Raw genomic sequence first — 27,194 nt, 5'->3', positions numbered from 1 at the left:
CTCCCCAGAACCGACCTCTGGAGCCTGAGTCTCAGTGCCCAGTCCCCACCCAACTATCTCGGGCTGTGGTGTCTGGGGCTGTTGTGCAGCTGTGCGGCTCTCAGTCTGCTTTGCACTCCTCAGTCCAGCTTCTGTGCTTTTCTCACCAACTTTAAGGTCCCTCTGTCTTAGCTGATCTCCCCATTGGTTAGAAGGCTTCCTGGGGTGTGGGTTCCTTTTCTCTTTCATGGCTCCCTCTCAGGAATGCTGATTCCCATCCTGATTCCTTTTCTCTCTCTCTCTTTCGTTTTATCCAGTTATTTGGAGGGGTTCTTGCCCTTTTTGGAGGTTTAAATTCTCCTGCCAGCAATCAGTAGATGTTCTGTGTGAATTGTTTTACATGTAGATGTGTTTTTTTGATGTGTTTATGGGAGAAGGTGAGTACAACATCTTACTCCTCTGACATCTTGATTCTTCTTCTCCTTACTGGTTTTTATCTCTTTGTTCTTTTATAGTTTTAGCTTTTACCTCTCTTTTTATTTATATTTAAAATATACCTCTATATGACAGCATACTGTTGAATGTCACCTACCACCTCTCTCAACAGACTAGGTATATATTTCGAGCCTGACAATATATTTTAATTGGAGAATTTTAGTTATATTTTTAACTCTACTCTTTTTGTGGTTATCTAGACATTTCAATATATATCTACCTTACTGTAGTACACTTTGAATTTGTACATTGCCATTTTATTTTGAATGTAAGAATTTTAAAATCATGAATTTCCAATTGTTTCCTTTCTTTGTGTTGTTGTTTTCATGATTCACTTCATAATTTATAAACTCCACATTTACAATACAATTTTTGCTTTTAATAGCCCTTTACAGAAGGTAATAAATATTAAAAAAATAGTAATTTAAATTTCCTGTATTTATAACTTCTTTCACTTTTCTTTAGGCTCATTTTCCATCTGGAATTATTTACCTTTATACTAAGGGTTTGCTGCATCATTTTTATTGTGTAGATTCTGCTAGTGACAAGTTCTCTCAATTGTTATTTATTGGCTATATCTATATTGTGCATTCATTTTTCAAGGACTTTGTGGTAATAGAATTCTAGGTTGTGAGTAATTTTCACTACAATACTTTAAAGATTGTGGGGTTTTTTTGTGTGTTCTGGGTTGAATTGTTTATTTCGTGTAGTCAGCAGTCATTCCTGTTCTGTACCTTATGTGGAAATAAATGAAGACCCACCAAATAAGAGCAGGCAATGGCAGTTTATTCAGAGATTGTTATAGCAAGAGTCAGCTACCATCACTTAGGTTTGACAAAGACATAAAGGCAGAGAGAGGAGCAGGAAAGCTTTGTAATTAAAAAAGGAAAGGTTCACATATGCCCTGATTGGAAGTAATTGGTATGTGTAAGCTGGAGGTGGGCTAACTAAAAATGGGATATCCTGTGAAAGTAGTTAGGAGTGCGTAGGTCTTTCTCTGGTTAGTTCTAAGTTGGAGGTGGGAATAAAAATTAGTGAAGCTGTAAGTAAGTAATCAGCTTCTGGCTGTTTTAAAACAGCTGTTTCCAAGTTATTTTTTGACATCTTAGACTGGTTGCTAGTCATCTGACGTCCTAAAAGTATGACTTATGGAAAGTAGGCTGGTTTCCTGGGGTAGTTACCATAGGAAATAGGTTGGTTTCCTGGGATGGTTGCTGCAGTTGTGGATCAGAGTTCTATTTTTGTATTTGGCCTGACCATTGTCCATTTGAATATTCATTCTCTCAGTTATGTATATTTTTTCTGTCTTAAGATATTCTTTTATAGTTTCAGCAATTTGCTCATGTGTTTGTGTGTGTGTGTGTGTGTGTGTGTGTGTAAGTTCTCATTAGGATTTGTTGAGGTTCTTAGATCTGTGGATTGATATTTTTCATCAGTTTCTTTAATTTTTCATACTTTTACTTTCTAAGAAATATTTAATTCCATTTTCTCTCTTCTCTCCTTTTGATATTCCATTTACAAAATTACATGTTAAATTCATCCAAAGACACTATATTCTCCAATTCCATAATTTTTACTTGATGCTTTCTTTTTTTAAATTTTTTATTATGCATGATTTATAATGTTCTGTCATTTCTGCTGTACAGCAAAGTGATCCAGTTATACATTTATATACATTCTTTCTTTTTTCACATTATACTCCATCATGTCCCAATACAAGTGCTTAGATATAGTTCACTATGCTATATAGTAGGATATCATTGTTTATCCATTCAAAATGCAATAGTTTGCATCTACTAACCCCCAAATCCCTGTCCATCCCACTCCCTCCTTGTCCCCCTTGGCAACCACAAGTGTGTACTCCATGTCCATGAGTTTGTTTCTTTTCTGTAGATAGGTTCACTTGTGCTATATATTATATTCCAGATATAAATGATATCATATGGTATTTGCCTTTATCTTTCAGACCTACTTCTCTTAATATGAGTCTCTGGTTCCATCCATGTTGCTGCAAATGGCATATTTGGTTCTTTTTTATGGCTGAATAGTATTCCATTGTGCGTATGTACCACAACTTCTTAATCCATTCATCTGTTGATGGACATTTAGGTTGTTTCCATGTTTTGACTATTATGAATAGTGCTGCAGTGGACATAGGGGTACATACATATTTTTCAATGAAATTCTGTCTAGATATATGCAGGAGTGGGATTGCTAGATCATATGGTAGTTCTATATTTAGTTTTCTGAGGTACCTCCATACTGTTTTCCATAGTGGTTGTACCAATTTACATTCCTACCAAAAGTGTAGTAGGATTCCCTCTTCTCCACACTGTCTCTAGCATTTGTTATTTGTAGACTTACTAATGATGGCTATTCTGACCAGCATGAAGTTGTACCTCATTATAGTTTTGATTTGCATTTCTTTGATAATTAGTGATGTTGAGCATTTTTTTTATGTGCTTGTTGGCCCTCCTTATGTCTTCTTTGGAGAAGCGTCTATTCAGGTCTTTTGCCCATTTTTCATTTGGGTTGTTGGTTTTTTTTCAGTTGAGTTGTTTGTATACTTAGAGATTAAGCCCTTGTCAGGTGCATAGTTTGAAATTATTTTCTCGTTCTGTAGGTGTGATTAATGTCAGAGAATGTTTTGCCTGTATTCTCTTCTAGGAGTTTTATGGTGACTTCTCTCTTATGTTTAAGTCTTCAAGCCATTTTGAGTTTATTGTTGTGCATGGTGTAAAAGTTTGTTCTAGTTTTATTGATTTACATGCTGCTGTCCAGTTTTCCTAGCACCACTTGTGGAAGAGACTGTCTTTTTCCCATTTGATATTCTTACCACCTTTGTTGAAGATTAATTGACTATAGGTGTCTGGGTTTATTTCTGGGTTCTCTATTCTGTTCCATTGGTCTGTATGTCTTTTTTTTGTACCAGTGCTGCACTGTCTTGATACTATAGCTTTGTAATATTGTCTGAAGTCTGGGAGAGCTATCCCTCCTGCTTGGTTTTTTTCCCCTAAGAATTGTTTTGACAATTCTGGGACTTTTATGGTTCCATATTAATTTTGAGTTGTTTGTCCTAGTTCTGTGAAAAATGTCATGGTTAATTTAATAGGGGTTGCATTGAATCTGTAGATTGTTTTAGGTAGTATAGCCATTTTAATGATATTAATTCCTCCAACCCAGGAGCATAGAATATCTTTCCATTTCTTTGAATCCTCTTTAATTTCCTTGATTAATGTTTTATAATTCTTAGTGTATAAGTCTTTCTCCTCCTTGGTCAGGTTTATTCTTATTTATTTAATTTTGGGGGTGTGATTTTAAAAGGTATTGTTTTTTTATATGCCTTTTCTAATACTTCATTGTTAGTACATAGGAACTGCAACCAATTTCTGAATGTTAATCTTGTATCCTGCCTTTGCTGAATTCTTTAATCAGTTCCAGTAGTTTTTGGGTTGAGTCCTTAGGGTTTTCTATATGTAGTATCATGTCCTCTGCATGCAGTGACAGTTTTACCTCTTTTCCAATTTGGATACATTTTATTTCTTTTGTTTGTCTGATTGCTGTGGCTAAGACTTCCAATACTGTGTTGAAAAAAAGTGGTGAGAGTGGGCATCCTTGTCTTGTTACAGATTTTAGTGGGAAGGCTTTCACCTTTTCTCCATTGAGTATTATATTGGCTGGGGGTTTGTCAAAAATTGTATTTATTATGTTATGTTCCCTCTATACCCACTTTGGTAAGAGTTTTTATCATTAATGGATGTTGGACTTTGTCAAATGCTTTTTCTGCATCTATTGAGATGATCATGTGGTTTTGGACTTTTCTTTTGTAGTGTAAGTCATGATTGATTTGCATATGTTGAACCATCCTTGTGAACTTTGGATGAATCTTACTTGGTTGTGGTGTTTGATCTTTTTTTATATTGTTGGATTTGGTTGGCTAAAATTTTGTTGAGAATTTTTGCATTTATATTCATCAGAGATATTGGCCTATGATTTTCTTTTTGGTAGTATCTTTGTCCGGTTTTGGTATTAGGGTGATGGGGGCTTCATAGAATGTTTGCGAGTGTTCTTCAGACTTTTGGAAAAGTTTAAGGAGGATGGGTATAAGTTCTTTATATGTTTGGTAGAATTCCTCTGTGAAGCCATTTTGTCCTAGTGATCAGTGTGTTCAGTTGATCTATTTCTTCTTGATTCAGTTTTGGTGGGATATATATCTCTAGAAAGTTGTCCATTTCTTCTAGATTTTCAAATTTGTTGGCATATAATTGTTCATGGTATTTTCTTATGTTTTTTTGTATTTCTGTAGTAGCCATTGAGATTTTTCCTTTTTCATTTCTTATTTTGTTTATTTGAATTCTTTCTTTCCTCTTCTTGGTGAGTCTGTCTAGAGGTATGTCGAGTTTATTTACCCTTGGGGAGGGAGAGGGCTGGACTGGGAGTCTTGGGTTAATATATGCAAACTATTGCATTTGGAGTAGATAAGCAATGAAATCCTGCTGTATATCTCATCACTTATGATGGAACATGATGGAGGATAATGTGAGAAAAAGAATGTGTATGTGTGTGTATGTAAGAGAGAGACTGGGTCACTTTGCGTACAGTAGAAATTGACAGAACAGTGTAAATCAACTATAATGGAAAAAAATCAGTAAAAAATTAAAAGAAAACAAAAACCAGTTCTTGGTTTTATTGATTTTTTCTCTATTGTGTTTTGATTCTTTATTTTATTGATTTCCTCTCTGATATTTATGATTTCCTTCCTTCTGGCTTAGGTTTGGTTTGGTTTTGTTTTGCTCTTTTTTTTCTAATTCTTTCAGGTGGGGGTCTTAAGTTGTCAATTTGAGATTTTTTTTCTTTTTTTAGGAAGACCTGTATTGTTATGAACTTCCCTCTAAGACTGCTTTTGTGGCATCCCCTAGATTTTGAGTGGTTGTGTTTTCATTATCATTTGTCTTGAGGTATTTTTTAATTTCCTTTTTGATTTGCTCATTGACTCATTGATTGTTTTAGTAGCATGTTTTTTTAGTCTCCATGTAGTCAATATTTTCTCATTTCTATTCCTGTGGTTGATTTTTAGTTTCATGCATGGCATGACATTATGGTCAGAGAAGATGCTTAAAATAATTTCTATACTCTTAAATTTGTTGTGCTTAGTTATGTGCCCCAGTATATGGTCAATCCTTGAGACTGTTCCATGTGCACTTGAAAAGAATGTATGCTCTTATTTTTTTTGATGTAATGATCAGTTAAGTCTAACTTTTCTATTGTGTCATTTAAGATCTCTGCTGCCTTATTGATTTTCTGTCTAGAGTATCTGTCCATGGATGTAAGTGGAGTGTTAAAGTCTCCTACTCTTATTGTATTCCTATCAGTTTCTCCTTTTATGTCTGTTAGTGTTTCTTTTATGTGTCTGGGTGCTCCTATATTAGGGCATATATATTGACAGGTATAATATCACCTTTTTGTATCAATCCTTTTGTCATTAAAGTGTCCTTCTTTGTCTTTTTTTATGGCCTTCATTTTAAAGTCTATTTTATCAGATAGGAATTTTGCAACTCCTGTTTTCCTTCTTTTCCATTCACATGAAATATCTTTTTCCATCCCCTCACTTTCAATTTATATGTGTCCTTTGCCCTAAGGTGAGTGCCTTTTAGGCAGCTTATTGTAGGTCCTTACTTTTACATTCAGTCTGCCAGTCTATGTCTTTTGATTGGAGCATTTGAACCATTGATGTTTGTAGTAGTTATTGATAAACATGTATTTATTGCCATTTTAAGCCTTGTTTTCCAGTTGATTTAATGTTTCTCTTTTATTCCTTTTTCTTTCTTTTTTTTTTTTTTTGGTTGGGTGATTTCCTTTTATTTTATGCTTGTGTCCTATTCTTTTTAGATTTTGTGAATGTAATAATTTGGTTTTTATTTGTGGTTGCCCTATTTTTTAAATATTTTAACCCCTTCCTATATCAGCTTGCTTTAGCATGATAGTCATATAGGATCAAACACATCCTTATTTTCCTTCCCCACCTTTTATGTTTTTGATGTCCTTTTTTTAACATGTTTATCCTTTTGTTGCTCCTTGTGATTATCATCGCTTTACAATAGTTTTTTTTTTTTTTCCTTCTTTAAGATCTGTATACTGGCTTATTTAAGTGATTGCTTTCCAGTTGTGGTTTCCTCCATCCTATTTCTTATTATTTCTTTTATGTTAAAAGACCCCTTTCATTATTTCTTTTAGAATGTGTTTAGTGTTGTTGTACTCTTTCAATTTTTGTTTTTTGGGAAAAATTCTTTATTTCTCCTTCTATTTTAAATTCTACCTTGCTGGGTCGACTATTCTAGGCTACAAATTTTTCCCTTTTAGAACTTTGGATATATCTTGCCAGTCTTTCCTGGCATGTAGTGTTTCTGTAGAGAAATCAGCCAATAGCCTTATGGGGGGAGGGCTCCCTTATAATTAACTTCTTGTTTTTCTCTTGATTCCTTTAGAATCCTCTCTTTAGCTTTAATTTTTGCCATGCTTATTATAATATTTCTTGGTGTGGGACTGTTTGGTTCCAACTTGTTCAAGGCCCTCTGTGATTCTTATATCTTGTACAAGATTCTTGTATCTTAATATCTGTTTCCTTTAGATTTGCAAAGTTTTCAGCCGTAATTTATTGAAATATACATTCTGTCCCCTTTTCTTTTCCTTCTCCTTTTGGAATCCCTGTTACATATAGATTGGCCCACTTTATATTATCTCACAGATCTCTTATATTGCTTTCATGTTTTAGCTTGCATCTCTGCAAATGAATTTTCTAACTTTTCTTGGCTCCTCCTTACATATTCTAGTTCCTTTCTAATGTAATCTGCATTACTGTTCATATCTACTCTTAATTCCTTCAGTATTTTCACTATCTCCTTTTTGAACTTAGTGTCTGTTAGAATGCAGAGATCTTTTTCATTGTTTGCTCCTTTAGGCGAATCTCCTATTCTTTTAACTGGAAATGGTTCCTGAACTTCTTCGCTTTGCTTAAATTTTTCTTATTCTGTGAGTTTAGGGAAACTAATTGCTGTAGTCTTAGATGGCTATTTATATGCAAGAGTTCTTACTCTTTATTTTTGGTGTGAGAGTTTTGGATCCTTGCTGTCTCTTTCCTCAGTGTGAGCAGGCTGTTATCCCCTTGATGGGGTACTTCATATTCTTCCAGGGAGATGAAGGCAGAGGGCAGGGCTAGTTTCTGGGCCCTTGACAGCAGCAAAGAATTATGGTAAGGTGACACAGGTTGCTCCTACTCACAGGGCCCCGGGAAGTGTCAGTGAGACTCAGGAATGTTTAGGCAGTGCCTGGAGCGTTTGGCAGGGGCAGTGGCAGGGTAGTGAGAGCAACAATGGAATTTGCTTGCTTGTGGTGCTCTCTTCTCTTGCAACTTCTGAGGTGACTGGGGCCATAGATAGTGTCTGTTCTTGGACCCCTAGTGATCTTGGGCCATGCCCACTTCTGAAGACAGAGATTACTGCAGTGGTTTGCCCCCACCAATTATATACCACACTAGAAGTACCCTATTCTGCTTAACCCATGCTGGAGGTACCACCACCTATATCCAGCACAAGAGCCATCACCCATATCTTGTGCAAGAGGCACCTCACCACCTGTAGCCCTGACCTCTGAGAGTCTGTGCATTGCAAAGAAAGATATTCCTCATATGGCTAGGCCGTATTTTTAATAATATTAAGTTCATCTTTGATTTGCCAAACCCTACGTTCCCAGGAATTTTGCATCTTGTCAGCATTTGGGCTGAGAGGAGAGTGTATTGTAGTCCCAATTATGTTTGTTTACTATTTGATCCCAATGGCAAAGCATATTGGCATTCAATTACTGTAAGCATACTTAGGAATAAGCAGTTTCTCTTTGCATTGTTTCCTCTTCATTGCTGCTTTCTTGATAAAATTTGGGGAGAGAAGGAAAGAAAATTGACATACTATTTTTTAAAAAAATATTTGGAGCTATTTTAAGTTATTAAACTATTCCACCAGACCAAATTATCCTCTCATCTTGGCTGATTTCTCCTCATCCCTGCAAAGTCTTTCCATCTGTCATGGGTCTGCTCCTCCACTGGTCACCCACATTCATGTCCACTGTAGATCTGGAAACTGTAGCAGCTCTTTGCTCACCTCCTAATTTTCTTTCTATCTCACTGGCATTTTCTTCTCAGTTTGTTTCTTAATTTTTAAAAATAAACTATTTATGTTTACATTTCTGGTTTTTTAAAAAACTTTTTATAACTTTTTTTTTTTCTTTTTGGTTGTGCCTGTGGCATTTGAAAGTTTCTGGGCCAGGGATCAAACCCCATGCTGCAGTTGCAACCTGTGCCACAGCTGCAGCAATGCTGGATCCTTAACCCACTGTGCCATAAGGAAATCTCATTCCTTAATTTTTTGTAATTTCCTTTATTTCTTAACTTTTCAGTGCTTTGTGGCTCAGATATTTTCAAATATTTTCTTTTTCCATGTGCATTCACTCCTTTGGTGACCTCTTCTTGACTTGTGTCTTTACATATCATCAGTGCCATGATGACTCCCTTAAATCTCCAAATCAGATTTCTACCCTTTGCCCTAGACTTGTATTCCCAATTGCCTATTTGTCATTTCCAACTGGATACCAAATAAACATCTTAGAACTTCCAAAATTGAACTTCTCTCCACAAAATAATGAACAAATAAATTTAAAAAATAAAACCCATTCCACCTGCAGTCTTTTCCACCTTAACGGTAATTCCATCCTCCAGGTTGCTGAGACCAAAATACTTACAAGTTATCTATGACATCCTTCTTTCTACAATAGCATTCTATCAGTCAGAAAATTTGCTGTTTCTTCCTTTTATTTTAAAGCACATCCAGAATTTGAATACTATACTCCACTTCCAAATCTACTCTCCTGGTCCAAACCACCAAGATCACTTGCCTGGCTTATTAAAGTAGCCTCAGTAGCCTCTCTGCTTCCACACTTGTCTCCGTTCCTATCCTACATTATATTCTCAATGTGGGTGATCCTTTTGAAACTAAAGTCAGATCATGTCATTCTTGCTCAAAACCCTTCAGGGGCCTCCCCATCTCTCAGTAGTAGATATTAAAGTCCTTTGGGTGGGCTGACTATAATATCCTCTGTGCTGTACCTCACATGGGCCAGCTACACAAGGTTCTTTGTGATTGTTGTTAAGTTTACCTGTGATTATCCATTGTTTACTCCATCGCCTCCTTTTAGGATTTGCTCATATATCTTCCCAGTAAGGCCTTAAAAAACCAGCTTACTTAAGTTGCAAGCCTTATACACCTTCTCTACTTTATTTTAACTAATAACATTATTTTCTTCAACTATCTATGTAACTTACTTTGATGGTTTTTTTTGTTTGTTTGTTTGTTTTGTTTTATTTTCTCCCCTAGTGGAGTAAAAGGGATTTTTTTCCCTTTTTTGCCCATACTATATCCATAGACTAATGCCTGACACATAGAAGATATTTTGAAATGTGTCTATGTTTTACTAGCTATTCTTTTGTAACTTGGCTATTGATTCATGTTGCCAGTGTGAGTCTTTACACTATGACAGTCTAAAGATGAAGAGGTTTCTTTGATTTTCGGTGACCCCTTGTCCCCTTCAAATTATTCTGTTATATTAATTGTACTGGAGTTCGGTATTATTGTTACAGTTAGAATAGAAAAAGCAGGAGTTCCCGTCGTGGCGCAGTGGTTAACGAATCCAACTAGGAACCATGAGGTTGCGGGTTCGATCCCTGGCCTCGCTCAGTGGGTTAACGATCCGGCGTTGCCGTGAGCTGTGGTGTAGGTTGCAGACGCGGCTCGGATCCCGCGTTGCTGTGGCTCTGGCATAGGCCGGTGGCTACAGCTCCGATTCAACCCCTAGCCTGGGAACCTCCATATGCCGCGGGAGTGGCCCAAGAAATAGCAACAACAACAACAACAACAAAAAAGACAAAAAAAAAAAAAAGAATAGAAAAAGCAAACATGATTTTCTTGAACAAAGGTTAAGTGTTACATATATGTTATGTTACATATAATTGTGTTCCATCTTCCAAAAACTGCTTTGTAAATGTTAAAGCGCTTTTCATATATAAGTAATTAAAGTATTTTGCATAGTAGATAGCTCTGGAATACTTTAGTGCTGATTTTTCATATAGTCCTCTCCACTGGCAACTATATGCTGCTTTTAAATGTTGTGGGGCCTGCAGTTCAAGTTTGAACATTTTCAAAATTGCATGTAAGTAATGTAATACTTTTATAACAATGTTACAGAATAAATTTTCCCTTCATAGTACGTCCAAGGATATTTAAATTTATATTGTTACCTGTAAACATATTTTAATTGGGTGTAAATACTCTTAAAATAATTGGAGGAAAAGGAAATTGAAAACAAACAAACAAAAAACCCAGAGTAACTGCTAATGTTTCAGAATAGCAATAAAGAACTTTCCATTTTAATCTAATGAAATGATAAAAAAAACTCTTTAGAGATACTTTGATAATTCTCAAGAGTGAATGAATCATCTAGAAAAAATACATAATAATCCTTTTTCAGTAAATAAAAAGATATGTCCCAAATTTGCCTTCTTTTTTAGATCATTCATAGCTATTATTTTAAAATCTTATTCAGGCATTTCTTCCAATCTCTGTTTATCTCAAAGCATATTTCAAAATTATTTTTATTGTTAGAATTAATAATTGAAACCAATTCAGACTAAGAGTCTCCTTATATTTTTAAAATATTAACAGTTCTAAAGTCAAACTCTTAAGAGTTATGTTTTGAAAAATATATATTTAAAACCTCTGAAAGTCTTATAACTATATGTCATTTAGTAGCAAAACATTAAAGTTTCTGTGTGGAAATTTCCTCAAATGTTAAAGTTCTCCATTAGATCAAATAAATAAATGTTCTGAAAATTGCTAAAAATTAATTACATAGCACTTCTTATAATCTCCTATCACAAATCCTAAGGCTTTATTGCCTATCGTCAGATGTAGCCAACAGATTCGAAGTTTTAAAATCGTTATTGTGCTGTATATGAGGAGATGTAGATGTGTATAAGCTTTCCAATTAAAAAATAAGAAGAATCATTCATTCTATTTTCAGTGAGTTTCATATTATAATGGTTTATCAATACATTGTAGAATATTTTTTTTGAGGAGGAACTCATTTGCATGCCGAAAGCTTTGTAGTATTACAGATGATGAAAGTCATGCGTTTTAACCTTTTCTTTTAAAAAAAGGAAACTAATATTTATTTATTTATTTATTTATTTGAAGTGTAGTTGATTTATAATGTGTTAGCTTTAGGTGTACTGCAAAGTGATTCAGTTATACATATGTATATATCTATTTTTCAGATTCTTTTCTGTATTACATAATATGAATTTCTTTTAATGAGGCTTTTAGCATGTCTAATGTTCAAATATATATATCTGGATTTTAGAATGCATTGTTATATATTTTTAACTTCAGTGGGCATATAAGGAGAATGGGCATTTAACTGATAGTATGATAGAAGCCAGTTTATGTGAGGATTAATAAACTATTATTGGTTCTTAGTTACTTAAAAGTTTTAACTTCCAAATAAAATAAATAAATACCAAATATCAAAGATAAATAATCAAATGAAATTATTAGATTAGTGATATTTGAAAGAATAAATTCTGTTGTGTGTTCCTTTTAAGCGTTTGATTTTCCTTCTAACACCTCTTTTTTTTCTTTTAAATTTTTTTTCTTTTTTTCTTTTTTCTTTTTTTTTTGCAAAGTTAACTCCTCTTAAAGCTGCTTTAAGCTAGATTTCTGTGCTAACTTTGAAATCTTTTTCTCTTCTAAAGAATTGGTGATATTCTTATTTGACTCTTACTCAAGTTAATTGCCTATTTTATTGGGTTGGTTTAATAAAACCCACAAACTATCTACATAGATTATATTGTCTAGAACATAAGTAAATATTGTGTATTTTAAATATTTTTTGCATAAAAACAACACCTTTTAAAATTATATATATGCTAAAAACACCATAGGGAATAAAAGTCATGGTTTTCAAAATTTTTGTACATTAGAATGATCATGCTAATATAGACAATCTGAAATATGTTTGGAATATTTGTAAGACGAATCAACTTTTTCAAGTTTGGAGAAATAATGATGCATAAAGACAAACTATACAAATTTATATAATATTTAATTTATACCACAATTAATAATACTATTGAATTGTATGCACAATTCACAAGTAAAGTATATGTATCACATCTAGTACTATTAATAATACTGCATATTTGTTTCACATTTTAAAATTCCAAAGGACAATTTTTGTAACAAAAACAATATGGGGCATAAACTGGATATTTCATAACTTGGAATACATACAAATCTACCAGGATAAATATACTTTGGCAAGTGATTCTCAAGAACAGTTTATCCTTATGAATGATTAGATGTCAGACTCTTTATTTCTACTACTTCAGATGAACTTTTTTTTTTCATTTTTTGGGGGGGTTGGGGGTACTGCACCCATGGCATATGGAAGTTCCCAGGTCAGGGATTGAATCCAGGTTGCAGCTATGCCACAGCTGCAGTAATGTCAAATCCTCAACCCGCTATGCTGGGCTGGAGATTGAAACCGCGGAGCTGCAGAGACAATGCTGGATCTTTAGCCCATTATGCTACAGCAGGAACTCCATGATCAATGTCTAAATGAAGGTTATAGGGTACAGAGCTTTTATGATATTATATTTGGAGGGGAGGAAATATATATGTGCCTTGGGGCTATATACAATCTATAATATACTGTCCGTTGAGTAAAAGGACAATAATACTTGTGGGAGGTGTTGATGATAATCCTGTGTTGTAGCCTTCATTTTTCTTTTTTCTTTGATCTGCTTCATTAAAATTTCAACAAATAAGAGAAGGTGGCTATAGATGCACTGTTTAGTCCAGTGGTTGATGCTTCACTTTCTTTGGATTCATTTGATCCTTCAATAATGCTCATCTTACAACAATAAAAGTGTAAATGTTTCATGTGTCATAGGTAATAATGTGCTGATTTTGTTCTATATGATGTACTTGACTTTATATGATGGCCTTCGTATCTCATAATTGTTAATTCTTTTTAAACACAAGCACCATTGAATCATACCAGTCAGTATATGGCAAGGAAGAAACTGTATCAGTTTCCAACTACATACATAGAATTAATGGCTTCCTGTACATTAGTTTAACCATATTAAAATGCTTGTAGAATTGCTAGAATGTATTTCTTTTAATTAGCAAGGCATTCTCAACTTGAGAAAAAATACTCGAGGTTTAATGTAAGATTCTGTGCCATTCTATTGATTTGAGTAGTTTATTTATTAACCATCATTGTATTAAAATAATAATTCAAACAGTAATAATATCTGGAAACAGTAATGTTTGTTTATATTTTTGTTGCATGTAATGTTTTATAAAGTGCATTGTCAACATTATCTTCTTCAGACAAAATATACCCAGGATTAGTTTCCTTGAATGCCCCCTTAAGAGATATGAAAGCTTAGACTTGAAGAGATGACTTATGTCCCATATGCAAGTGCAAGAGAAAAGGCCTCAATCTATTTCTTCATTTCACTACTCAATCTTTTTTTTTCTACAGCACAATTTATAGTGCTAATTAAAGATAGCCAAACTTTGATATAAATAATTCATTATATGATATCTTAGATATTTGTTTTTGGAGTGAAGTGGGGTGCCAATGTAGGAAAAAAACATAAGCTAGTTAATGGGTAAAGTCCAGTACATCAAGTACTAGGATAATAAGGACTGAAAGTGCCTCTTAGTTTGGGAAAGGAAATATTTGTCCATTGCTTACCCCTATAAGGGAACCATTGCCTTGAAGCCTTTGGCTCTTTGTTTTTCATGCTGCTGCCAATGTCAAAGTTTTTCTGTCTTTTCAGCTTTATTTCCCACAGTCTAATCACTTCTGTTGAATTAGTTTTCTCATTTGCCTCTGTAAGAGATAAAAAGCTCAGACTTGAAGAGATGACTTGTGTCCTATAATAAGTGCAAGAGAAAGGGCCTCAATCTATTCATTTTAATATTCAGTCTTTTTTCTACAGCACAATTTATTTTTATTTTAATTAATTATTTTATTTTTGTCTGTTTAGGGCCATACCTGCGGCATATGGAGGTTCCCAGGCTAGGGGTTGAATCGGAGCTGTTGCTGCCAGCCTACACCAGAGCCACAGCAATGCCAGATCCAAGCCACATTTGCAACCTACACCACAGCTCACAGCAACGCTGGATCCTTAACCCACTGAGCAAGGCCAGAGATCGAACCTAAAACCTCATGGTTCCTAGTCGGATTCGTTTCCGCTGCTCTGTGATGGAAACTCCTATAGCACAATTTATATTGTCAATTAATGATTGGCAAATTTTGATATAAATAATTCCATATAGATAACTTAAATATCTGTTTTTGGAGTGAAGTGGGGTGCCAATGGTAGGAAAAAATCAAATTAAGATTGGACTATGGTTTCCTTTCTCTATTTGTTTTATTTGGGTTCATTGGTTCATCTTTTCTCTATGCCTCATCCAAAAGTACAAGCAATAGAGGAATGAGTGAGAAGGTCAAAGTTATCTTCCCTGTCAATTCATAAGCAGGGATTCAGTAATGATGGAAAACTAATGATATAGTGCTAATTAGTAACTTCTTTTCCTAATTCTGGAATATGCAAGTCGATATTATTACTATTTTTAAAAAAAATCAGATAATCTAATGATCTTTAATTTGACACATTCCACCTAAAAACTTGACTAAACTTGTCTCTTAGAAATTTTGAACACTTTGAATGAGAAACGGGATGAAAATAGCATGTATTACTATTCTTGCATATTACATATTTATGAGAGGATCCTACTTTATAGCTAATTTATGATATTCTGGCAGAGGCTTCTTTAGGAAGGATTCATGCTCGTTGAGGTTCTGCCACTTCCCCTCCTTGCCCCTCAGGTGAGGCTCATGTATTTAATTGAGATTTAAGGTCCATTAGCCAGTGTTATATTTCCTTACTTTTCTAAAATATTTAATTATTGTCTTTTCATTCTCTCTTATCTATGAGACTTCAACAACTTCTTTATTTTCTTTTGTTCCTTCAAATGAATCTCCATTGCTCATTAATATTCCAGGTTTTGACATTTGCCATTTCTTATTTTAATTCCCCACTTTTGCCCATTGCCCTTACCTCACCCAGTCTTTATTTCACTTTTCTCCATGTCCCTACTTTACTTTTTTCCTATCATGGTAGACTTAATAAATTTTCTGGCTTATGTAATTCTAAATAACACACAATTACTTCCTTTAGTTATTAAAATGAGTTAATTCCTCACAACACATCTAGAAGATATGTTAAGCAATGATAAACAATGATAACTGTTTACTAATTGTTCACTCTTCTTAAATGCTGTAGGATACAACAGATATTTAAGATACAGTCTCTTTACCTCAATGAACTTACAGTATTGCTGGTTAAAAATATTACATGGTATATAAATAAAATAATCTATAGAAATTATAATAAACTGGCTATACTTTCTTTTCCTTCATTTATTCATGGTTCTTATGAGTTATTGCTCAACTAATGTAGAACTGACGAAAACAAAAATATATATCTTCTCTAAGCCAACATTACAATCAACCCAATAGTATAATTCTAGCCAAGCTAGATATGTGCCTTGAAAGGATGTGTTTAGTCAGACTACTGGTCGACCTTCTTGCGGGAACATTTTAATACTGTGGTCATCATTCCACGAGGACATCTTGTGTACGTGGTATTCTTCCAAAGCACTCTTGAGCTATCTCCACTTAGAACTAATGTAATGAACAATATAAGGGACTAATAATGCTCTTCTATCTCAGTAAAGCTAGGGTTCAAGTATTAGAATGTCAGTAATAACAGCTCGTTGAAATTTTCTTATTCACTATATCTTGAAGAACACCATTAAGGTAACATTTATTGTCTTTTTTTTTTTTTTTTTTTTTTTTTTTTTGCTATTTCTTGGACCGCTTCCACGGCATATGGAGGTTCCCAGGCTAGGGGTCGAATCGGAGCTGTAGCCGCCGGCCTACACCAGAGCCACAGCAACGCGGGATCCGAGCCGCGTCTGCAACCTACACTACAGCTCACAGCAACGCCGGATCGTTAACCCACTGAGCAAGGGCAGGGACCTAACCCGCAACCTCATGGTTCCTAGTTGGATTCATTAACCACTGCGCCACGATGGGAACTCCACATTTATTGTCTTAATAAAAAATGCTATTATTAAAATTATTGTATGTAAGATTAGTATTATTTATCCAACACTAATTAGCAAACATCTTCCAAATATCTGGTATGAACTAGTGTCTAATCAAAATATATGTGTATGTTCCTAGTTTTTAATTATATTCTATATGACATTTTTGTATCATAATATATTTAAATGATTGCTACATGATAGCATAAAGCTGTTTTGTTTTATAAGACATCTTAGAGTTTATTTCTGTGTGCAACTTGGGTCACTTAGAGCATGTCAGACTTGTATATTCCTGTAAGTTAATTTGAAGTTTTGTTTTCTGAAGAAAAATACAGAATTCTAGAAATACCTTTGCAACTTGGAATAAGTCACATAGCAAGACAGAATGTCATATATTTCTGCATCTACATAGCACCTTTATTCTGAGGAGGTCAGGGTGTTCCATATGCATTTATCTCATTTCCACCCAGATTTTTATTCCACAGTAATTGCCAAAACACAGAGAAGTAAAATTTCTTGCCTTAGGTCATGAAGTTCTCCTCCTTAGGCACCAACTATTATGCCTTCTCTAAGTCCTCGTTTTCTCTATAATGTGGCTCACAAATATGTCCATTTTCTGTTAAAGGATGAATTAATTCAACCAACAGATATTTTGCATCTGCTGATACTAAGCATTGTTCTACGTACTAGGAATAAATCAGTAAACCAAATAGGAAAAAAAAAATCCTCTCTTTGTCCTCCTGACACTTATATTTTAATGAGAAAAAGGGGGTGGCATGGAGAGATGGTCAATAAACAACATATAGTAATAACATATAATATTTTGATGAGAGATACATGCAAATAAAAAAGTAGTGAGGGGGAAGTAAGGCAGTGGGTGGGGGCATAACTAGGTTAATCCATTTGGTACAGAAATAATTGAAGTTCCCACCTATATGAAGCAGTATTACTAAAGCTTGGTTCAGAATGAAATCTAAAAACAGAGTTGTTTGGGAGGGGTTTGCATATTCAAATTGAAGAGAACAGAATTTATTAATTCAGTTTAGCAAGCATGTGTTGAAAATGATTCTGGGAATTCCTGTCGTGGCTCAGTGGAAATGAAATCTGACAAGCATCCATGAGTATGCAGGTTCTATTCCTGGCCTTGCTCAGTGGGTTAAGGATCCGGCATTGCTGTAGGCTGTGGTGTAAGTCACAGACATGGCTCAGATCTGGTGTTGCTGTGGCTGTGCCGTTGGCCAGTGGCTAAAGCTCTGATTTGACCCCTAGCCTGGGAACCTCCATATGCTGTGGGTGTGTTCCTAAAAAGACAAAAGACAAAACCAAAAAACAAAAATATGTGTCCAAAGTATTGCTCCAGTAATTATGAGTACAAGGGTGGATAGAGTGCAGATTTTACTCTCAGGCTGCTCAGACTGAGAGACAGGATATTCTAGTTATCAATCTCTTCATAAAAATACCACCTCAAAGCGTAATTTTACTTTAAATGATACCGTTATATTATATCACGATTCTATGGTTTGACAGCTTAACTGGTAGTGCTTCTGCTCTTCCCGATGTTGGCTAGGGAGCTTGGTTGGCTTGGACCATTGGAAGTGGCTCACTCACATGCTTGATGCCTTGGTGGGGAAAGGCTAGAGGTTTGTTTTACCAGGACATTGGGTCACTGGTACAGCTGGGCCTGTTTTACTCCACGTGTCAGTGTCCCTTCTTGTCTTTATTGCCTCAAGGTGGTTCTAGCCCTGGTTTCTCCATATTGTTCTTCCTACACGTATTAAGACTTCTTACTTGATGGTCCAGGGGTCTATAAACGCAAAAGAGATAGACCTTCTTAAGAGGTAGGTCCTGAACTTCCACAGGGTCACTTCCTCTACATTGAATTGGTTAAAGTCAGTCCTAGGCCAGTCCAGATTCAGGGAGGGTCTTTCACAAGGGGAAAATTACAGGATGCACAAATCATTTGGGTCCATTTTTGAAGACAAATATTCTAGGAAATAGTGCTTACGATATGTATAGGGTATTGTGGAAACACTGAAGAAGGACATCTGTCAGTCTGGAGGTACTTGGGCGAGGCTTCCAAGAACAAGAGGATGCTGAACTAGACCTTAAAGGAAAATCAGAATTAGCCAGTGAAGGAGGAACAGAAGGATACTCCAGGCAGAAAGAGAGTGAATGGGCATGAGACATAATATGACATGGTATTGAAGAGTGTGATGTGTTCTAATAACTTCCAGTTATTTAACATGAGATTAGAGTCCAGCCTCTTTTGCTAAATGCTGAAAAATAAGGCTTTAGAGGAAGGCAGGGCTTTGATCCACGGGCATTTTATAAAATGGGGACTGCACTGTCTAAGAGAGTTGCTATGAGGCTTTAATTATATCAAGTCTCTGGATATGTATATATATGTTGTAGGTTGTAAATATGCTAGGTGTATGTTGTACACACACTGGGTGATGTATATTGTATGTATACAGTATGTTGTAAGTATACTAGGTGATTTCTAATGCTTGTTTTGCCATGATGAGGGCTTTGAACTTCATTATGAAATTGCCTGGAAGTCAAGTATTCCAAGAGAATCATTTTGCTATATGGAATTTACAGTAGAAAAGGATGTGCATTTTATTGCCATTGTTTATAAATTGTATGTTACATATTTTACATCAATGAAATTTATAATATATGCATACTTTTTTGAGAACTAGTTGTTAAACATTTACCAGCACATCAAACATACTGTTATTTTCCTTTTTCCTATAGCTTCCTAGTTCTCTTTTCTACTTGTCACACACTCAGTGTTTCAACTGAGATGTTCTCTACTGATCTATATTCCCATTCGCTAAATCTTTCTACTTTTCTCTTCAACTATAAACAACTGAAAAGTCTATCACAAATAGCTAATTTTAGCAGTTCCTGCTGTGGTGCAGCAGGTTAAGGATTCCATGTTGTCTTGACAGTGGCTCGGGTCACTGCTGAGGCATCGGTTTGATCTCTGGCATGATGCAGTGGATTTAGGATCTGGCATTGCTGCAGCTATGGCTCAGATTCAGTCCCTGGCCCACGAACTTCCATATGCAGTGGGTACGACTGATAAATAAATAAATGGATAAATATCTAATTTTAATTATCTCATATTTAAAATTCCTGAATTTCTTTTTGACTCTATTTTACAAATTCCCACTCTGGTGGAATTCCCACCTTTTTTCATCTATTTCCTTAAATATAATAATCACAGTTATTTTAAAATTTGTTTCTGGTAACTCCAACTGGGTTATCTGTATGTCTTTCTGTTGTCTGTTTTTGCATAATGTTTTGTCTCGATTCTGTTTTTTGGTATGCCTTGTCATTTTTAAAAATTAAATTCTGGGTATGAAAAGTACTATAGGGTCTGAGAAATGTTGTCTGATTCAGGGAGAATTTCCCTTATCCTCTATAGGCAGATAAAGAGGCCCCCCAGTCATCTGAATCAAATCAAGTACTGAACTTGATTTTCAGTTCTTATAATAAGCTTCTTTCTGCAACTGTTTTTTTTTTAAAGATTTTTATTTTTTGTATTATAGTTGATTTACAATGTCCTGTCAATTTCTGCTGTACAGCAATGTGACCAGTCATATATATATAAATACATATATACATATTCACACACTCTTTTTCTCACATTATCCTCCATCATGTTTCATCATAAGTGACTAGATATTGTTCCCTATGCTATACAGCAGGAGCTCATTACTTATCCACCCCAAATGCAAGAGTTTTTTACTCAACGCATAGGGTCTAACCTTTCTGAGGTCCCAATAGAGAGCCTGGATTATTCACAAAAGCTCTTCCTCCATATAGGTCTTATTCTTTTCAGTCCAGAACTGGGAGTACAATACACATCGCTCTGTTTTATAACCGTTTTCTGCTTATCTCTGCCTTTTGCTCTTGCAACTTTACACTTAGAATGAATAAGCAATGAGGTCCTGCTGTACAGTACAAGGAACTATATCCAATCTCTTGGGATTAGAAAAGAAAAAAAAAAAAGAACATGAAGGAAGACAGTATGAGAAAAAGAAGGTATATACATGTATGACTGGGTCACTATGCTGTACAGCAGAAATTGGCACAACACTGAAAATCAACTCTAATAAAAATTAATAAATAAAATCAATCAATTACTGAATTAACTTTAAACAAAAGAATAGGCAGAGCTCTTAAGCTCAGAACCATGAGCTGTGGTCTCACTTCTGTATGCCACACTCTCTCTGGCATCTTGACTCTTGGAATCCTGGCTACCTTTTTCAGTATGAAATCCTTTATTTTTCTCTTTACAGTATTATGAGATTTCCAAACGTTCTGCCCTTTTCTCTGCCTCTTAGCAATGTATACTCAGATTTCTGTCTCTCTTCACAGGAAAATTGGCATTTGCCCTGAGGGGAAACGTTGCTTAGAGAATGTTGGTTCACAGTTCTCTGATTTCCTTCTATCAGGGATTCTGGGCTCTCAAATCCTGGTTGTCTGTTAGCTGTTTGATAGCTTCAGACAGATTTCAAACATATGTTTTTAAAAATTAGCTTTTCTGGTTAATCTCAGTGGTAGCATTGGCCTGCTCCAAAATAATATTTCATTATGACTCTGGCCCCTTTGATAATTTCATAGTTCTATCTCTTTGTACCAGGACAAAGTTCTCTCCTAGGTCTCCTGATAGCATTCTGAGCATAATCTTACACAATAATTATCACTCTCAATGGTAAAGGCTATGTACCTGCCTGTCTCTCTACTTCTAGAAGGCAGACTGCCTTATTTTTCTTTGTATTCCCAATACCTGGCACATTATTGCTGCTGAATAAACCCATGTTTAATAAATAATTAAAATTGGGTGTGGGTATATGTCTGGGTCAAACAGGATTTGTTTATCTGATATTTCAGAGTTCAGTGTTTAGTGTTTTTAACACCATTTTCTTTCCATATTTTTACCACTTTATTCTTTTTAGAAATTTAAATCATTGACCCATCTGGAATTTATTTTGTTATACAAAGTAAAATAGAGTTATAATTATGTTTTTCAGTATTTCTTTAATCTTAGGAGAATAACAATAATTTCAAAATTATGGGAAAATACTTCTATGGATCAACTGTATATCATTTCAAATGCTAGAATTACAGATAACTGACATCAATGTTTTTGAACTTTGTAAACCCATAGTTATTAATTAATAGATTTATATTTAGCTTCTGATATATTTTAGTATTTCTAGGTATTTATTCCTTTTGAGGTAGTAGGTATTAAATTCAAACAGATGATATGAAAGAATACTATTTGATATACAAACCAGAACTTTTCTTTCTTTATTTTTAAATTTCCAAGTTGGAATTTAACCACTTCCTCTATGAAGCCTTCCCGGATTTCCTAGGGAAGAGTTAGTTAACCCCGTTTAAAAAATTTTTTTCTTTTTAATTTTATGGCTGCACCTGCAACATATGGAAGTTCCTGGGCCAGGGATTGAGTCCGAGCTGCCGCTGTGACGTATGCAGCATCTATGACAATGCCAGATCCTTTAACCCGCTGTGCTGGGTTGGGAATAGTACCTGTGCCTCCACAGCAACTTGAGCCACTGCAGATAAATTCTTAAGTCACCATACCAGCGTGGGAGCTCCTAGCCAATCATAGTCCTTTTAACTATGCTCAAAGGCGCTCATAGTCCTTTGTTTGTGGCTCTTTTATGGACCCTTTATCATATATGCATGATACATACATGATGAAAATTAAAATCTTGTCCCTGTTTCCACTGCATTTACGATTTCCCAGTCTGGCTTTATTTTCCTCTCTAGTGGTAATACAATACTTACATACTTATATTCTCTGTCCCCAACACACAAACACACACACACACACACACACACACAGAGCAGGTGTAGACTTCTTGAGAATAAGCATTTCTCTTTATTTGGCTTCTTCTTGTCTCCCCAGCACTCAGAATTGTGCCTGGCACTGAGAATATGTGCTTCCTATGTTAGATTGTGAACTCAGTGAGACAAGGCAGGTGATGTAGTCTTAGTATCCCTGCCCCCAACATAGTATCTATTAAAGCCGGTGCTGAATGTTTTTCTAATAAGTGAAGAGTCATTCTCTTGTAAAACCAAAATGGATTATGTTGTTCGTATTCGAAGACGAGCCTGTTCATTGTAATCTGTAGCTATTGTTTAGCAAATAGCTCTTAAAGCAGAATTAGTTCACGAAAGAGTGCTACATAATAAAATTTTATTCTTTGAATACATATTTACATATTTATTAAACTTTATAAACCTATAATAGTTATATAAGCATATATATTTCTCTTCTGGTCTATTTTAGAATCCCTAATTATTATATAGTTACTTTGTTTTATTACATATGAAAGTCATAACTGATATGGAAAATACCTTGGGTACATTTATTGTGTACATAACCTACAGCAGACATTGTGTTAGGAAGAGGGGAAACAAAGATGACCCTGTATTCCAAATCCTCAATAATCCCTAACATTAAGTAGCATTTTCTCTATGCTGGGAATTCTCATGAGAAATATATATATATTTTTGATAATTTTATAAGACATAATTTTAATAAGACTTCCATGAGGTAAATACTATGGTGCTAGTGTTTTCCCCATTTTGCAGGTGAGGAAACTGAGGTACAGAGAGATTGGTCATGTAGTTTGTCATTGGAGTCTGTGCTCAGTGTCCAGTAAAGTCTAGAGGCTATATGTAACCTTTTCTACAAATGGAGCATCTTAGAAAAAATGTGTTTTGACTTCCCTTTGCTCCACTTGCTGTGAGCTCCAGTATTTCATCCTCTTTCTCAGAACTACCTTGGGTTTCATCTTCAAAACAAGCTTCCAGAAAAATGCTCTCTCCCCTTTTTTCCCTATCCTTGCTTCCCCTAAGACAAGCATTGTTATGTTTAGGGGATATAGTGATTATTATATTGAAAAATAGAGCCTCAAAAATAATATGTTGGAGATAATGATGAACAAATTTCTAACAGTAGTGGTTGCTGGCATTCATCTAACCTTGGTTGGTTATAATTCATTTTCAACATTTGAATATAAGTTATGGCACTTTCAGTATAACCTACTTTAAAAAAACTTTGGAAGAATAAATAATACTGGTTTTTAGGGGTAGGAGAGCCGGAAAATATATAACATGATTGATTTCCAGGTAGTTAGTCTTAAAGGAATAGCAGATGGTAAACATTAGCTATTAGAGCAGGAAATTATGTCTTCAACATATTTTTTTAGCTAAGTGATTCTTTAGAAATAAGTAATTCTGGTTGGTTGATTTTGAAAGTATACCATATGTTGTTTACATGTCTTGGCATTTATCCAGTTTCCCTGAAGACGAGAGTGAAAAATGAAAAAAAAAAATAGCCTCTTACTAATTAGATAATAATGAACATAATGAAAACAGGTGCCATAACTTTTTGAATTATGAGAATGTATCTTCAGAATAAGCTCTGGGAGTAGGACCGTGGCGAGAAAAATGTCCTGCATATACCTATGAGGTGAGTATGTATATGTCCTGGAGATGTATCCCAAGGCACATATTAAAAAAGTATGACTGCTTTTTCTTAGTATGGTAGAAATTAGAAACACAAATCAAAGTGAGTTTTAAAATGCCCTTCCCACTTTACATGAATTACTCTACGTAAATATGTGCCTTATTTGCAATATTGTTGTTCTCATTATCACCTTAGAGCATTTCAGACGTATTTGGCTGATAAGCAAGAAATAACTAAAGATAGCCTGATGATTTTTTAGAAGGCCAGGAGGACACTGAATTCATCTTAACTATAGATTCCTCACTCTGAGTGACAGCAACATCCACAGGTCCTGTCCTCTCTTTCTGGGGAAGAGTAGATGCAGGTGATGCAGATTCTGTTGTTTCAGGCACAAAGGGGAGTGATCACAGCTCTGTGTGGGGGAGGGGTGGTGCCTAGTGAGAACTGCTCTTGATGTAAAGGACTGAGAAATGGAAAGGATAATGGGGAAATCAAGGAGTAAAAATGACAGTTTGGGTGATTCCTTGGGTGAAATCCTTATTCACAGCAAACTGAACCTTGGCCGCTGAGGGGGAAAACCTTTTCCAACCCTGTATCCTTTCCTTCCAGAGAAAGAAATGGACAAGTTTGAATGCACAGGAATGTCTCTAAAGAAAAATGAATGTTCAAAATAGGATACAATTAGGGCAATTAAAATGCATTAATGACCATTTAAATATGAAATAATCATTAATAATCGTTATTTTCCAAAAATATAACTCGTGTATTTGAAAATAATATATAAAATCTGCCCTCGTATAGTATGACCTGATACTAGATCTCTTCTTGCTGTTGCAAAGGCTCTTAAGTTCCACTGATGATTATTTTTCTAAATGATTAATGCTTATTGTGATTATTCTCCGGCTAATATATGTATGCAAAATGCGGCCTCAAGGATTTGCTTATGTTAGCATATCCCCTCCCCCATCCTGAAACCTCAAGGCTCCAGACAGTTGATGCCGGAGAGAGAAAATGGATATGTGTGTGTGTGTGTGTGTGTGTGTGTGTGTGTGTGTGTATCTAACCTTCAAGTTGTTACAATGGTGATGATATACAAACAAAAAAGAAAAAGACAAAGCTTTCCCCCTTGAGAACGCCATTCTTAACATATTAATATTATTTCAGAAAAACTTAGAGTAAGTAGAATGCTTTAAATTTAAGAGAGGGTAGTGTTTTAAAACAACTGTACAGAGCATTTAAAATTGGAAATTTAATATAACTGAGAATGCACTTTTATTGAAGAATTCTGTGATCTTCCAGCCATGTTCTAAACCAGTGATCTCCCCATGGCTAAATGCATAGATAATCAACAACCTGGTCTCTCAGTAAACTTGTTGGGGGATTAAATCCTATAGGAAGGAGCCCATAGCCCTGGAGAAAAACTGAGTGCATGTTTCCCTGAGTCTTTGAAGGCTCATCTCCGTAGTCCCACTGCTAGAATGTGCTCTGTTGTCATAGCAACACCATCTCCTGCTTCATACAGGAAAGATTAGCTCTTACTGTGCAGAGGAGAGAATTTAGGGGAAGTCAGACTAATCCCTGGGTGCACTTGGAGAGAAAGGTTGGACCTCGCCTGAGGGATGCTGTCTCTGCCATGATAGAATTGGCCTGCCACAGACACTGGTATTTAAGTTGAAGAGCAGAATTCACAGTAAGTGTCAGCTCCTCCAGAGTAGAATATTGATGAATGAGGTTTGTCTAAGTCTTGTTGAAGACTGTCCCATGCAGCAGGAGAATGACAGCAGGAGGCTCTGATGAGACTGCCAGTGTTTTCCTAGTCTAGGTGGTATTTAAAGGATTGACCACATCAGGAACTTGAGGAAAAATTTTAGATACTTCTGAAATGTCCATCTAAAATCCTGGGAGCAAATCAAAATTAGATAAGCAAAATATATATGCTTTAAGCACTTAATTTATTTACCTTAGGTTTTTGTGCCTTTAAATTTAAAATTTCTTAGAAAGAAAGGATTAAAAAACTCATGAAAAAAATCTATATGTCTAAGCAGGTGTGTTTCTTCAACACCAAAAAGTGATGGAATTTCATTTATGATTGCAAATGTCCTTTTTCAATTATGTATACATTTTTTGAAAACCCTTTTAGAAGCACACAAGTACTAGAATTCTTTTAAGGTAGCTATAAAATTATAAAAAGGTATTCTTTGTGGAAAATTAATTTATTTAGCTCTACTGTTTGAGCTGCTGCTTCAACTTCTCAGGATAAAGCATGTGCAGTGTGTAAATCTTTCAGGATTTTCTGTTGCTTGCCTCAAATGAATTTTATTATGGGAGGGGCTGTCTGTGTGGGTTTATTTAGATTACCCCTTCTTGGATTATATTTGTACATATTTTATATAATTACCAAGGATTGCATGTATTTTAGCTTAAGAGCTAGAAAACGTCGTTATGGATTTAAATGTTTGATATTGATAGCTATGTGGAGATGTCTAGCCTTTCAAAAATGTAATTACTTCAAAGTATACTTTAATCCACATCCAAAAATTTTTTTAAAAAAATCTTCAATACCATAAGGATTTTACATACTATATTACTAACTTGTAAATTGTATGGTTTTGACTATCAGTGTGTATTACCCCGAAAGTGTGTGTGTGTGTGTATATATATATATATATATATATATATACACACATATACACATACATATGTGTATGTGTTTTTATTTAAATATTCATGGTAAAAATTGTATCATGCTGTGTTTATCATGTTTTCAGTTGTTTTGATCATGACCATTTGTGTACAGTGTGTATTTAAGAACTGAGTTTTAGCTCCCAAGTCCCAAATCCTAGGCTACTAATGTACTACCACACTACAACTACCATCACAGTCTGTGCTAAATATAGCCATTATCATAAAAA

General features: G+C 35.0%; 1 protein-coding gene across 15 annotated transcripts in view; it reads left to right on the top strand.

Annotated features, from left to right (window-relative positions):
* NOL4 (nucleolar protein 4) overlaps positions 1 to 27,194 on the top strand; it is a 701,612-nt gene that overhangs the window by 439,406 nt on the left and 235,012 nt on the right. Inside the window, exon 1 of one of the 15 annotated variants that reach the window (XM_013999281.3) lies at positions 25,820 to 25,972. The exons of the other annotated variants lie outside the window; for them this stretch is intronic. The gene's annotated coding sequence lies outside the window, so the exon portion shown is untranslated. Of the gene's footprint in view, positions 1 to 25,819; positions 25,973 to 27,194 lie in introns of those variants that run through there. 15 annotated transcript variants of the gene reach the window in all.

This window comes from Sus scrofa, chromosome 6, assembly GCF_054392235.1.
Source record: "Sus scrofa isolate SSC_HxYL_T2T_F1_AM1 chromosome 6, Sscrofa_HxYL_maternal_Yorkshire_Landrace_v2.0, whole genome shotgun sequence".
Taxonomy (NCBI): Eukaryota; Metazoa; Chordata; class Mammalia; order Artiodactyla; family Suidae; genus Sus; species Sus scrofa.
The sequence above is the reverse complement of the archived record's forward strand: the minus strand, read 5'-3'. Positions and strand labels throughout refer to the sequence as shown.